A 13,485-nucleotide genomic window follows, 5' to 3' on the forward strand; every position below is an offset into this window, starting at 1 on the left:
AAATACAATCCATTCATAAATTTTGCATTAAGTTTTATATATCAAGGACAAAAATATTTAAGGTCAAAGTTGAAGAATAAAGACTTCAAAAGTCAAAAGTGGACAATAAATATGGGACGGAGGTAGTATAATATTATTCAGAGCACTTTGGCCCCATTGTATTTATAGTTGTATATCTTTTATAGGTTGGTATACTTAGTTCACTATAAACAATGCTCTGATACCAATCTGCCACACCCCCAAACCGGAATGGCGGAAACGTTCGGGGGCGAGGACATCATGTTTAGTATCATAACACATATATCATAGTAATCATAGTAACAAACAACCATTGTATTCATATTAAAGTGCTTACAAAGTAGTGATTCACAAAAGATTGAATCCAAAAGTAAATAACAAGATAAGACATGAAGCTACTATACTTCATCTTCTGAATCCCAGCGCGCGTACCTGTCTACTTGTTTCTTGAGAATACAAGTTATTTTGAAATAGTAGATCAACATTTAAGCTGGTGAGGTCATAAGTATTTTAGTGATGTAAAGTATGTTGAAAGTTCTTTTTAGAAAAGTTCGCTTGTTCCTTCAGAAAATCCTATATCTTTTGATGTAATGAATGAAAGTAAAAATGACTCTACAATTCCTTCTATGAGCACTAAATGGATACAAGTTATATACAATTTAGAGTAAATAGACAAGCGATTGTGTGAATCCGCCCTAAGCCCACAACCAAACAGGGAACAGGGAATGAGGAGGAAGTCACACATCCCATTGTTTGTTAGATCTTCATTGTATATAACCCTAGTGTATTCATTTGGTACTTACAGAGTTAATTGTAATAGTTTCTTTATTTGATAAAAACATTCTTTAGGAAAAACCCTTATTTCCTTTAGTAAAAATAGTAACCACAATAGTTCCTTCTATAATCACTAAGTTTATACTAGCTATATATAATCTAATATCGAACAAACAGTTAAATGGGTGAATCTACCCTAAGCCCACAACCAAACAATAAACAGGAAGTAAGGCGGAAAGCACACATCAAGCTGCCTATCAGATATTAATTATATAACCCTGATGTATAAACTAAGGTATTATGGAATTAACCACTAAAGGTCCTTGAAAATGGTGTTTACTAGTATGTTTTTTTGAACTGTCTCTGATTTGCAGAAAAGACTCGATTATCTACTAAGTTATGCTCGTACTTTAATAACGGTGTTTTATAGACAGTAAAGTAACATAACTTAAATAAGAGTTTTTGAAATGGTTTTGATCACTTATAAGAGCATAAGAAATCTTTTAATCGTGATGGTTATCACAAATAACATTTACACAATTATCATTGTGTTCAACATGTATTCTCCCCCTTAAAAGCATTTAAAACAGCTAAAAGATTGATTACAGGGGTATGAACTCACCTTATGTGGTTGATTCAATTGAAGATTCGCGTAAGGATGAGAAGTTCCACTAATGAACTCCCGAGGCACAAACGAGTCCTAAATGACATATAATGGCATATATGCATGTAATTAGTGTTTATAACAACTAATCATGAAGGGAAACAACCAAAGGGACTAAGGAATGTTTGAAACTAAGTGTTACAATCACATGTGATTGTATGAAAAGTGTGCCCAACCCATGGGTTCACGGCCAATGAGTGTACGGCCGTACACTCATGGAATAAACATGCAAAAAGGGTAATTGATCCATGGGAAAACTAGTGTGTCTAATGTACAACAAGATGATGAACAAAGCACTCAATTTGGAAAGTCTTGAGGTGATTACGGCCATCAAGATCTTATGAAGGGTTCATGGTCGTGAACCCTTGAAAATCTTTAACAAAGCCGTGAAATGTTGGTTCTATGGATGGGAAATCAAGGCCTAGTCGTGCAATGAGGTAAACTACAAGTCAAGGGTGGATTTCTTATGATTTGGAACCCTTTTAGGGTGTGTACGGCCAATGAACCTATGAAGGGTTCACGTCTGTACTCCCTTCAAGATCATGAAGGTGATGCTAATACTTGAAGAATCAAGGTTTGGATCTACTGGTCTTTCAAGTATAACAAGTTTAAGGTTGAAATACATACGTTTTTGGAGCATTGGAGTGTTCACGTTCGATGATAGTTGAGAGAGAATGAGAGTGTTCACAGCTAGGAGGAAAAGAAGTGAGGATAAAAGAGGTCGTTCCAATATATATGGAAGGTGGTGTACGGACGTGAACCCTGTGTACGGCCATACACACCTTGTGAGTGGTTTTCCGGACCGAGTTAATTCCTCCGACCTCAAGTGAACACATTCTAACACCCATTCATACATTACACTAAGATTAGAAACTATCAAACAGACCTTTACTATGGCTAAAAGGTAGCAGAAACAAGTCTGACTTTGGATTGAGTTGATTGGTTTTACAATGCAGAATTTCGGTTTGTCACAGACCTGGTTATATTGGACCTTCTCCCCCTCTTGAATCGATGGATTTTAGAACCGGTGCAAGCAGCAATGAGTCTTTCAAATCATCAAACTTGGTAAACACTTTTTGAAGACCGGTGTTGAGTTGACGAGTGAGCACATCTTAAGCTTCGGAAGTTGGCGCTTGGGAGGAGAGATGATCAAATAGATGTCCAAGGATAGCAAGCATCTCATCAAACTTGCGATTCAGAACATCTACAAGGTACCAAGTGGAGCGGGGCAGTTTGATGAGTACTTGTTGGAGGATCAGATTCATTTCGTCCGTTTTCTTGATTTCCTTCTCCAGCCTCTGAATTTGTTTCTCATGGCGAACATGGGTTTGCTTGATAAGCTCGTTGGTAGTAGCAACCAAGTCTTGATGAACCTTGAGCATAGTAGTGATGGTGTCGAGATAGTGCTCAACTAAAGCATCATACTTAGCTTCAACTTCTTCAATCAAATGCTTGAGCCGGATGGAGATCATTTGATCTAATTGAGCTTCCCTTTCAACCACGCAAGGTCTGGACTGAGTAGATAGGGACTGGAGAATAGCGTCAAGCTTAGAGTCCAGTTCGGACACCTTTGTATCAAGTTTGGTGTTGAGCTCAGCCACTGAAGTCTCAAGAGTGGTAACCTTCTTCATTGTGTCCAAGATGTTGGATTGAATATCCAAAAGGGCAAATGGATCTATATGGTTTCCGGCTGAGGATCCGTTGTCTGAGCTGGAAGGTTGAGGAGTGTGTTTTGGAGATTCCGGAGTGATTGGAGTGACAGAAGGCCTGGGTTTGTTGGTGCCAACATCATCATGAAGCTTTTGTGTTGATCCTGATTCATGCTAAGTAGATGAGGAAGATCCAAAATCAAATGTTAGCTTTGATGAAGATGGCTTTAAGTGGAGTTGAACTGAGGAAAACATGTTGGCATCAGCAACATGTATAGCATCGGTGGTCAGTAGTACTTCTTCGGAAATCTCATCATCTGATGCTGGAGTATTGGAAGCATGAGGAGGAGACATTGGAGTTTCTCCGGATGTGAACTCAAGATCTACTAATTCATCCGTAGAAGAGACATAGGGCAAGTTACTTTGCTTGGCTCTCTTCTTCATGGAAATAAGAGCGGATTCCACTTGTGATCTGGTGAACTCCAGATGCTGAGATTGTGCCCTGTTCACATAATCTTCCTACAAAGGATCGTTAACTCCTGGTTGTCTTGTACCCTTTCCGGGTATCAGACCAGTTGTGGCACCAGAGGTTGGAGGGACAACTCCAGCCTCAGAATGCTTGGGGTTCAGAACAGGGGTTCCAGAGTGTGTGCATGTAGAAACAAGTGGGATATCAAATTTGACACATGACTATGTTCCAGGGGCAAGGGACTGCGTTTAACACCGGCATCACCTTTTTGAGAAAATGAGGGTGGATTATGTGCGGACTCCCCGTGAGTGTGTGCATGTGTTTTTGAAACATCAAGGAGTACCTCGGATGAGTGGATGGGAGGGGTGGTCGAAAGGCCAGAATCAACCTGAATGTCATGACTTCCTTCATGTTGAGAGGAGGAACTGACTTCGGATTTCTTTTTGGGCTTCGGCTTCGAAGGGGAAGTCTTCCTTTTGGCAGACTTTTTGGTTTTCTTAGGTTCGGCAATGGAAGGATTGGCCTCTTCCGGAGTGGGCTCAACAGAGATTGGGGCAGGTTGTGTTGGGTCAAACACAACCGAACTATCTAAATGATTTTTCAAGTGAATGGATCCGGAAGGAATGAGGACCAAAATATGCTCTAGAAGTCTTCTGACAGGACCAAAAGAATATTGGTCCAGAATGCGATGGTGCTTAATTGCTCGAAAAGGAACACATACCTCTTTCAGAATGGTCAAAACTAGAATTGGTTCATATCTTTCTTTGTAGAGTTCCTGAATCATCAGAGCCTAAAACCGAGGTCTGGAAATCTCGTTGGTCATCCTTTTGATTGTGAATTTCCGGAAGTCCTACCATAGCTCCTTTGGAAGGTCAACAGCATTGCCGCGTCCGGAATAGATGTTGTATACAGCATACAGCCAATCTTTGCTGAGGGTATCCGTTTCTCCATGCTTGCCGAATAGCCCACGAATAACGAAGTGCATCAACACAGTCCATAAGTCGGAGACAGTCGACTTCTTGAAATCCTTTGCCCTATAGTCTTGGTTGTACCCAATGTGGTTCAAAAATAGTTGGAATTCCTCAGGAGTTGGTTCTTGAACCTTGAAACCCTTGGGGTTTTCTTTTACTCCAATAGCCTTAAGAAAAGTCTTTTTATGAATGGGCACAATCCTATCACCAGTCAGCTTTGTTTCTAGAGTGTCGTTTTCAATCTTGATCCTAGAGAAGGCAGTATGCAAAATATGAAGTGGAAGTGGTGGTTCTGGAACTTTGGTAAGTGGAATTGCAATGGGATGATGAGCAATGAACTCGATCATCACTCGAATTGGCTCGTCAAAATCCATGGGATTAATCAAAAACAGTTGGGTCGTATCCCTAAGAAATGGTTCAGCAGATTGAGAGGACGATGAACCTTTAGATGTTTTCTTCTTGGTGGCAGCCTTCTTTGGTGATGAATCGGTGGCAGGAGGTTGTTGAGTTGAAGATTGAGACGCCATTGATGAGTTGTTTTGAAAGCTTCAAGAACACGATGAACACAGAGAGATTTTGAAGTCTTTGAGGGTTTTGAGCGTGTAAAGAGGTAAAAGGGGGCTTAGAGGAGTTTATATAGGTAAGTGAAATGGGTCGGGTTAAGAAGGTACTGATGAGGATCCGAAGCCAAAACGGGTTGCATTTAATGATTAAACGTTTTTTGGGGGTGAATAGACGTGGGAAGGGAAAGGTAGGGTTGGTTTGTAGCTAAAAACAGAAAACCCAAACAGCGATTTGATGGTTGATTTTAGGAGATGTGAGATCGTGGCACGAATTTCAAGGAAGATAAGGATCCTTATATGTTACCGTTAGAAGGAAAACTTTTCACTTTATTGACTCTTGGTTTCCGAATGATCAATTCTGGATAGTTTGAAATCCGGAGGGTAAAAGGTTGAGTTCCGGAAAAAAAAATTAAAAATGGTCTGGAATGAGATCAGTCCGGAGTGAAGCTTGAAATTTTGGAGTCAAAAAGTATGCGATTCCGGAGTCAAAAATTGTTGTCAATTCCAGAGTAAAATTCTGAAATAATGATTTTGAGTTGAAGGAATTTCCAGAAAGGATTTGTAAGACATTCCGGAACAAGATTTGAGAAAACTTCTTGAGTGAATTTTGAAAATTTCGAAATATAGAATGCAATACCTTTCTGGAGTGGAGTTCTAGGATGCCATTATGAAGTATATTCTGAGATGCAAAAAGTGATCAAGATAACTATGTGGACTTAGAACAACAAATGACCAGGATGAGTTGTACAACGTAAGATTCAAGTGATGGTTAGAAATAAAGAAAAGTAAAATAATCCTTTGTGTTTTGAGAGAGAATAGTTCCGTAAAGAAAAATATTTTTTAGATCGGAACCAATTTTCTTTCATATACTTCCATCAAAGAGAACAAGTCTCTTAAAAGAACTAAGGATCTGGCATCATCATGCCCATCTTGTTCAGAAAACCATTGAATTTGGTTTCGTCTAATGTCTTAGTAAAGACATCAGCAATCTTATCGTCAGATGGAAGGAAAATGAGTTCATTGTTACCATTTAAAACATGATCTTTTATGAAATGGTACCGTATGTCAATGTGCTTCGTCATGGAGTGCTGAATTGGATTGTTTGAAATGGCAATGGCACATTGAGAATCACAATAGATAGGAATGCATTGAAAACGATAACCATAATCCAAGAGTTGAGACTTCATCCATAGAACTTGAGAGGTACAGCTGGCAGCAACAATGTATTCTGCTTCGGCTGTAGAGAGTGCAATGCGGTTATGTTTCTTGGATGACCAACTGACCAAACGACCACCTAAAAATTGACATCCACTGATGTGCTTTTTCTATCAAGTTGAAGACCACCATAGTTTGAATTTGAATAAGCTTGAAGTAGGAAGCTCTCGTTTGCTGAGTACCAAATTTTGAGACTCTTTGTACCTTTGAGGTATTGGAAAATTTGTTTCAAAGCCAATAGATGAGACATCTTTGGGTTGACTTGAAATCTGGCACACAAACATGTGGAAAACATGATATCCGGACGACTTGTTGTGAGATAGAGTAGGGATTCAATCATTTCTATGTACTTCTTTTCATCAACTGCTACACCTGAAGGTTCGGCAAAGATCTTGTGTCCGAAGCCCATTGGTACCTTCGCTGCGGCAAAGGTGTCCATTGAGTACTTTTTGAGGAGTTCCAAAATGTACTTCTCTTGGTGAATGAAAATTCCTCTGTTAGTCTGTTTGACTTAGAGACGAAGAAAGAATCTTAACTCCCGATTCATGCTCATTTGGAATCGATTGATCATTAATTTTGCAAAGTCAGCAACCATTAATGAATCCGTAGATCCAAAAATGATATCGTCCATATAAATTTGAACCAGCATAAAATGCTTACCATTTGATCTTCTTCGGAACAAAATAGGATCTAAAATTCCTCATTGAAAACCTGAATGCTTGAGAAAATTTTTGAGGGTTTCGTACCATGCAAAAGGAGCTTACTTTAGGCCGTAGACAGCTTCCGGAGTTTGTAACAGTAGTTCGGAAAAGAGAGATTAACAAAACCGGGGGGCTATTGAAGATATACTTCAGTGTTAAGTTCACCATTAAGAAAAGCACTCTTAACATCCATTTCGTAAAATTTGAAGCCTTTGTGAGCAGCATAAGCAAGATAGATTCTGATGGCTTCAGGACGTGCAACAGGAGCAAAGGTCTCATTGTATTCGAGGCCTTAGATCTGAGTAAATCCTTTAGCCACCAATCATGATTTATTTCGAATAATAACTCCTACGTCCTCTAACTTGTTGTGAAACACCCATCTAGTACCAATAATAGGGTGATCTGGAGGATGAGGCACGAGAGTCCACACTTTATTTCTATCGAATTCTACCAATTCTTCTTGCATGGTTGTAATTCGGTTAGCAAGATCTAATGTTTCCTTGATGGATTTGGGTTCAACCATGGATATAAATGCCGAGAAATGACATTCGTTTTAAACACTTCCAGCAGATCGAGTTTGAACACCAGCATTAGGGTTTCCAATAACTTGGTTGGGAGGATGATCCTTGGTCCAAGCATGTAACCTTGGAAGTTCTTGAGCAGCAGACGATCCATTATCAACAATGGGATTGAGTTGCTCCCCCTGAATGGTTTCAACTTGTGGAAGATGCTCCCCCTGGACTTCTGAACCGGAGAGGTTAACATCATTATCAGAAGGGAACTCAAAGAAATTTTCTTTTTCATCAATGTTGATAGGATTGGAGTCACCAAAGTCAGCAACTGCATCTAGGAATCCATCCACATTTGATTCAAGTGAGGGTTGAGCATTCTCCCCCTCAACGTGAGAAGGTTGAAACATTTTAAAATCAAATAGAGAGAGACTTGGGATTGGACCGAAGACATTTTGAGAAACAGGAGCTTCCGAAGGAGAGATTTGCCTTGTTCGGGATTCCGAATCAAGGGAGGTTTCGGAGGATCCCAAGAGAGTATCAAAGTCGACTTCAAGAAGTGTTTGCTGGTTCGGACATCCTGGCGGTGGAGCATCGGACTCCATAATGTGAGTTGTAACATGAGTTGGGCCAGAATTCCTAACGAAGTTGTCATCAAATGTAACATCAAAGCTTTCTTCCAGAACACGAGTTCTCCAATTAAAAACTCTATAAGCCTTTGATTTAGAAAAGTACCCAAGGAAGATGGCTTCATCATCTTTAGGTTGGAACTTGGTAAGCTGATCACGGTTGTTCTTGATGAAGCATCTGCATCCGAAAACATGAAGAAACGAGATTGTTGGCTTCCGACCATTCATTGCTTCATATGGTGTCATGTTGAGTCGTTGATTGATGATACTCCGATTTTGGGTGAAGCATGCAGTTGATACGGCTTCAGCCCAGAGATAGAGTGGTAGATTTGCGAAGTTTAGCATTGAACGAGCAGCTTCAACAAGAGTTCTATTGCGCCTTTCAACTACACCATTCTGTTGTGGAGTGTAAGGAGCTGAGAAGTTATGGTCAATTTCTTTCTTAGTGAGGAATTTCTCAATGGTTGAGTTAGTGAATTCTGAGCCATTGTCACTTCGGATTCTCCTAACTGGGAGTTTGATGAGAAATTCTATTCCTTTGATAAAATTGATGAGCTTAGAGGTTGTTTCGGATTTGATCCTGAGGAAGAAGAACCAAGTGAACCTTGTAAAGTCATCAGCAAACACAAGAATGTATTTCTTATGATGAAGACTCTCTACAATGGATGGTCCACAACAATCAATATGTAGAAGCTCTAATGGTTCTAAGATTGATTTTTTGATGATAACAGGATGACCCTTCTTCGATTGCTTTCCACACTCACAAGCAGCACATAAATGATCATTTTCAAATTTGAGAAGATGTAAACCTCTCACCATTTCACCGGATATGAGATCATTCATGTAATGAAAGTTTAGATGAGTGAGCCTTCGGTGCCATAACCAACTGACGTTAGGAACGGATTTGGAGAGAAGGCAGAGCTATGGTTTGCCAATAATCATGTTGATGTCGAGTGGGTACATGTTCTTGTTGAGATTTGACTTGATTAAGCACTCTTTTCAGTCGTCAGTCATTACATAGTCGTGCTTCTTGCAAAATTCAACACGTTGGTTAGAATCTGTGAGCTGAGCAATACTTATCAAATTATGTTTCAGATCAGGTACACAAGCTACATTTGAGATAGATAAATTTCCATTGGTGAGAATTCTATAACCAGAAATTTGAGAGTTGGAGTTGTTGTCATACGTCACATAACCAGCATTTGGAGAAAGCTTGAGATCCCAAAAAAAATGTTGCCCCATCATGTGCATGGAGCAAGCACTATCAATATACCATATTGTTTCTTGCTCCGAAGCACAAAGTGCCTGCAAGATTAGTGAGAGGTGGAGTTTTTAGGCTCTGGGTTAGGTTTAGGGACATAGGCACGGGCTTTGGTCTTTGATTGTGACTTTGGAACAACTTTGTGTTTCCTGGTGGTACTTTTTGAGTTCATCGGAAATAGAAAAAATGCTAATGTCTTTTCATCTATCCAGTAGTCATATTCAATGACTTGAGGGTTACACACAGTTTTCTTTGGACCATTGACTTCCGAAGTGTTGGAAATAGTTGTAAACTCCTGAACTGTTGTTTCATCAATGTGATATTTGACTTTCCACACAAGATGTTGTTTTGAAGATTTTGAAAAGTTTGTTTTCTCGGCAAATTTTGATTTGATTTATGACACATTTGTTTTTGAAAATTTGGGTTTGAAAATTGTGCCATCAGATTTAGCAATGAAAGTGGATGAAATAATCTGAGGAGAGGTGTTTTAGACGGACATGGTGTTCGCACAAGAATTGGAATGATTGGTACTAACAACTTCCTTTGGTTCTACAGAGCTGACAAATTTAGAGGGTCTCTTGAGGATCTTAGTTGGTGTGAAGGGGTTTTGACTATGAGTTGATGAATGAAAATTCCGAGAAACACTCTTTTTGGAGTTCTCAAGGAATCTTGAATTTTGTCTAGTCTTAACTTCCTTCATGTGAGCATTTCGAGCTTCCTCTTTTAGATCTACTATATCCTTCCTATTCAACATTGGCTTTGTTTTGGATTGAGACGTATTTCGAAGTTTGTCCTACTGAAGGATTGTTGAACACAGGCTTAATGGGAACCAAATTTGTTTTTGAAATAACCTGTGGTTCAGAATCACATCAGATTGTCTCATCGACATCACTATCTAAGGATGCCCAAACACACTCTAATGGTTTAGACGAGGTTGATTCCGAAATAATTTCCTCAACAACACAGTTGTTAGGAGGGCTGAGGTTCAGATTTTGAACAACAGACTTTTGAGTGTTAGAGGTCCGATTCAGGTCCAGGTTTATCAGAGGCGGAAATTGCATGGAATCAGGACACTTAACAACTATGGGTTAAAACTCAGGAATTAGGGACGTAAAGTGGTTTTTGGTCTCACGAAGGAGTGACAAGGGAGAAACAGGGGTGTCTAAATGTTTGATGTTCGGAACCTCTCCCATAAATGTCAAATTTTGCAATTCCTTCAAGGGACGAGCAATTGGTTTCGGAAACTCGCTTCTGAGTGTAACGACGTGAATTTCAAAACTTAATTTTTCATTTTTCAAACACCACAAAACTCATATAACATTCTCAAAATCTCATGTTGTTTGGATGTTATCACAATAAAAAATATTCCAAAATCTCAAAACATAATCTCCTACCAGTGTGTACACATCATAACAGTGCCTTCCCGCGATCCTAATAAGAACCTGAAACGCATAACACATAACACGGTAAGCACGAAGCTTAGTGAGTTCCCCAAAATACCACATACAGCACATAAGCCACTCGAGGCTATAACTCGGTATGACCCTCCGGTCAATGTGTCTTAGCGGGACCCTCCAGTCCCGTAGCTCATTGGACCCTCTGGTCCGGTCTAGCTCATTGGACCCTCCGGTCCGGTCTAAATCGTTGGACCCTCCGCTCCAGTCTGATCGAGGACCCTCTCGCCTCTTGATTCGTTGGACCCTCTGGTCCGGTCTATATAACACATAGCATACATGTAACACAATGCACATAAATCTCAGATATACACATAGCACATAAGACTCTCCGGTCTGCACATAGATACCACTCTAGGTAACGTATAGTGAGAAGACTCACCTGACAAGCAGAAAGCAAATAACCTCGCTCCCGAGCCTAGGACTAGCCTCCGCCTATTACAAGGGAAAAATATCTCTAAGTAATATTCTAGTCACAACTCTAATGACTGAAGGCTATTCTCTCCTCTCTTTAACTCTTATAAGTGGATAAAAGACCATTTGACCCCTACATGGCCTCTATTACTCACGTTGACCAAAGCCCCAAAGTCAACAGAAGTCAGACTCGAGTCAACGGTCCATGTTTGACCCGACTCGTCGAGTGCACTTGTGCGACTCGTCGAGTCCCCTCATATCCTCAGAAGTCTCAAAAGTCCAGCTCAACTCGTCGATTTGACACCCAACTCGTCGAGTTATCACTCAATCAACCCATCGGGACAAACCCTCACCGACTCGTCGAGTCAAGTCATGAACTCGGCAAGTCATCTCGATCAGATTCCTCATTCAAACGATTTATGGCAAGACCATCACCCCAAACACTAGATCTACCATTCTAAGGGTCGATTGTCACATAAAGTTGCAAGCTTTACATTTAAACATGGCATATAAGGCTCATAATGCCAATATAACTCTAACAAGGATGATTAACCACAATAACTCTTGTATGGCTAAATAAAGCTATAATCTTTGGACTCTCTGGACCTCACAAGGTTCAGATCTTAAATCTAGACCTCAAAAGGGACCTTATGCATCAAAGTCCCAATAATGGTGGAAGAAACCCTAATCTTCCAAAGCAACAAGATCTAAGCAAAATATCAAGAAAGGTAAAGCTTTTACCTCTTGCTCAATCCCTTGCACGAAGTTACACTAGATCCACTGGTTCTCTAGCTTCCTAGTTGGATGATCTCCTCTTCTCCTCAAGGGATGCAGTAGACTACTCCAAGTTTTAGCCTCCAAAACTCTCATGGTTCTCTATGCACATTTAGGGTTTTCTCTCAAGGAAGGTTAGCCGCAATTGAGGCTATAAGTGCCTTTAAATAGATCTCAAACCCTGAAAATTAGGGTTTCTCTGCCCAGCACCTACTCGGCGAGTCCCTCGTCTGACTCGTCGAGTCCATTTATTAAATCCACCGGAGAAACCCAACCCGACTCAACGAGTTGGACCCTTAACTCGTCGAGTCTCTCCTTTAATCTCAAGTTTAACATACACAATCATATCCCTGATAAACTGGATGTTACAATTCTCCCCCACTTAAATTAGGTTTCGCCCTCGAAATCGCTCCTCAACATACAGATCGTGCGTCATCGATATGATCTCATACCTCACAACTATCACCCCTTCTGGACACCTGAATCCAAATAGGAGCTCCTCCCTAGAAAAGGATAGACCCATCTGCCACTATGCTACCCCTTCTGACTCTCAAGAATCTAGAAACTCTAGTAGCCTGACACACAGCCAGATATCCCTCTCAAGATATCAGCATGTTATTCGCACCTCGAATAACAAACCCCGATAACCCACTGTCCCTCGGATTGTCTAGTGGGGATTGATAAAACAAGTCCAAATCATATACCAAGGAATGAAATGGATCACATCACACTAGGGACCCATCCACTGTACTGCAATCACAACTCTTCAGAAGCGTCCCCCGACATCTGACAACACAAACCTCAGCTTCCTTTTCAATATCCCTTTTCGAGACTGAGTACCAGGTCATCTCCCGACCCAGCAGTTGAACCTCCAAAGGTTACCCATTGCGTGTACCAAAAAGTCTCACTGACTTCTTTATCAATACAGCTATCTCGGTCCAGTATGACGCACAAGTCACGAAGTTCGCTTCACTTCAAGCGAATGTTACACTCCCACTGAAGATATACTCAACTCCGACCTCTTTCATATACTGCTCATAGTTCTGAGCGTCTCGCGGTACCTCCCGTACCCGAGTACTGACCTACACGGGTCTAAGATATCAGATGATAAACAATTCCCCTCAGCATGGAAACCACCTCAAAATCCAGAATCTCATCTCGCTTACCCAACGCGCCACCAGATCCAAACTCGAACTCGTGAGTTCGGTCCGACCCAGAGTTGGAACCACTCCTCCTAATGAAGCACTCAACTCATGACTCCTGACCTGCAACCCGAGCATATACCTCTTCTCCAATTCCATTGGTTTGCAACCACCACAACTCAATTCAGAGTATAACGATTCCTGACAAATATGGAGACCCTAGTCTCTCCACTGGTTCGACCACAAGGCTCCTAAAAACTCAACTATTATGGCTACCC

This window comes from Lactuca sativa, chromosome 4 (assembly GCF_002870075.4).
Source record: "Lactuca sativa cultivar Salinas chromosome 4, Lsat_Salinas_v11, whole genome shotgun sequence".
Lineage (NCBI taxonomy): Eukaryota > Viridiplantae > Streptophyta > Magnoliopsida > Asterales > Asteraceae > Lactuca > Lactuca sativa.